General features: G+C 36.4%; 1 protein-coding gene across 1 annotated transcript in view; it reads left to right on the top strand.

The window, feature by feature from the left end:
* Positions 1–310: 310 nt before the first annotated feature.
* LOC136796519 (pickpocket protein 28-like) overlaps positions 311–2616 on the top strand; it is a 41559-nt gene continuing 39253 nt past the window's right edge. The window contains exon 1 of the mRNA XM_067050408.1: positions 311–528. The gene's annotated coding sequence lies outside the window, so the exon portion shown is untranslated. The remainder of the gene's footprint in view (positions 529–2616) is intronic.

Genomic DNA, 2616 nt, shown 5'->3' with positions numbered 1-2616 from the left:
GGGCATTTCTATTATAAAATACAAGTTTGGTGTCACGGTTCTTGTTATTTTTTTTTTATCCGATGCCATAATCTTTTTTTTTCTCCCTCCCAGCCATTTCTGGCATTCGGGGTGCGGGAGCAGTGGTGTAGTGCGCTGGGGTTTGCGCATGCTATTGCTCCCAAAAATCAACATTTTTTTTTTTATAAATTACTTATTTAATTATTATTGGGAACAAATTTTTACTGTGGTACAGCCTAGCACTCGCCGATGCCATAATCTGTTTAAGAATAAAATTCGTTTGAATTCGATGGCACAGATGATTGTTATTTATAAAAACAATTCAAGATGGCTGCGAAAGTAAGGCCCTTTTTGATTTTCCTAAACATTTACTATGTCAAAAAGGTACCTAAAATGAACTATGAAAATCAAACTAATCTTCCTGGGAATTAGTTTCAGCTAGAAACCTGTTTCTCCTAAACTAGAATGCGGCCAGTTCTACTCAACGAAACGTGTCCTCCATTTTTGCTGCCTTAATTAAATCAGTCGGTAAATAATTAATTTTTCAATAGCACAGTAATTTACAATCAATTTAAAAATATATAAGCATGATTTGCATTTATTTATCTTTGTATTCTACTCTAATTTAATGTCTAGAGAAATTGTATACTATATTATTATTATGTATGTATAAAAAAAAAAGAAACATTCATACTTTTTATAAAGTTCGTATAAGTTTTTTTTTTTATTCTGTTATGTTATTAGTGTTTTTCTTTGATGGATACTGCTTTAAATTGTACCTGCCTACGATGATCCCCATTTTTTTTTAAGGTATTTTAGAAATTCTTCAAATCTACCTAGCCGAAACTCAGGGACGTGACGACCGTGCGGGTTGGGGCGCAGGTCCCAGTGCGCTCGGTTCGGAACGTCGTGGGTTCGATTCCCACCTGGGGCAGTTAAACATTCATTTTTGGGCGGTCCCGAAGAATGAATTTTGACATTCCCACCTTGGTTAGAACTCGGTGGCAACCCAAATAGCCGTCAGGGGTTTTTTGGACCACTACGGCCACTTGCTGGACTTGTTCCCTCCACCAAATACCATTACCAGTACCAGTACCAGTTGATGAAACTCAGGTTCTGAGTTGGTTTGACCTACCTACTTGTTACTTAGTAGCACTAACTGAAATTTATCTGTTCGAAACACTGACTAGCAAAAAAAGACTGGTTTAATGGAAAGTAACCCATTCCGATGTTAATGAAATAGATAAGAGATATATCACAACAATGTTCTTACTGCATAAGGAAATGGAACACATCACAATAATTGTACCGCAGTGAACATTGTACAGACCACAACTCTTTTGTTACAGCAATGGATAAGATAGATATCACAACAATAATGTTACTGCTATGGATTAGACTTTCTTATCCTATGGAATTCTCAATTAATGATTTTTGGCCTCATTATCAATTAAATATAATTGCTATCGTGACGGACAAAGACAAGGCTCATAGACTGGACAGATACATGTGTTCGCTCTGCACACGATAACGGATTGCTATTATTATGTGCCATTATGTGAGGACTTGATATGTGATTGGCTTCATTAGGAACCATTATGAATAAATTAATAAAGAGTCTCTTGCGTATTACTGAATAAAATGTTATCCTTTGTATTGCCAATAAAATTGCCATCCTAATACAATTGGCCAGGGTCATGGCTAAAGCATAATTACTCGACTGAAACAATGAAAGTATAGTAGTAGAATAATTGATTTGATTGTTTTTATAGATCGATTTAGGATAACCTCGCAGGTGGTTACGAGATAAGGCTGAATGATCAAATATAAGGTTATGTAAGTATTAAAATAAGCTTGAAATAAATGCATTTTAATAGTGATATATATTTGTACATAAGAGTATATAAGCAAACCACCACGCGCTATCTTTAAGTAGAGGAATAGAAAAACAGATAAGCAACATTATTATTTTTTCTATTAGTATGATTAGTTTATATAACTGAATTCTAAAGTACAGCTGGTGCGTCTCCGAGTCGCTCCAATTGTCTAGGAACCCATCGCAAAAAAAAACACACGCCTTAAGCATACGTGTGAGAATAATTGTAGAAATTATTTTCAACAACCCTTAACATGGAAATGCATCTACGGTTGTCTTCAAACGGTTGATAAGCAGCTAATTGTGTAAATATAACCAATTACAAAATTTTAGGTTTTTTTTTTTCTTCGTCTCTGAATTCTTAACAGGGAATCCTAATGAAAAGATTGTATTGAAAAAAACAAAAGTACAATAAATTTCGCATGATCATAAATAATTAATTGGGAGAACTGATACGGCCGTAATCCACCCGCTCTCAAGTGATGCGGCCGTAACCCACCTGCTCTCAAGTGATGCGGCCGTAACCCACCTGCTCTCAAGTGATACCGTCGTAAACCACCTGCTCTCAAGTGATGCGGCCGTAACCCACCTGCTCTCAAGTGATACCGTCGTAACCCACCTGCTCTCAAGTGATGCGGCCGTAACCCACCTGCTCTCAAGTGATATCGCCGTAACCCATCTGCTCTCAAGTCCATATGCAATCAGTTTACAACAACAGCACTTCACCGAATTATTTAGTT

Source organism: Halyomorpha halys, unplaced genomic scaffold (assembly GCF_000696795.3).
Source record: "Halyomorpha halys isolate HHAL.00 unplaced genomic scaffold, Hhal_1.1 Scaffold2105.1, whole genome shotgun sequence".
Lineage (NCBI taxonomy): Eukaryota > Metazoa > Arthropoda > Insecta > Hemiptera > Pentatomidae > Halyomorpha > Halyomorpha halys.
Note: the sequence above shows the minus strand (reverse complement) of the source record. Positions and strands in the feature narration are given on the sequence as shown.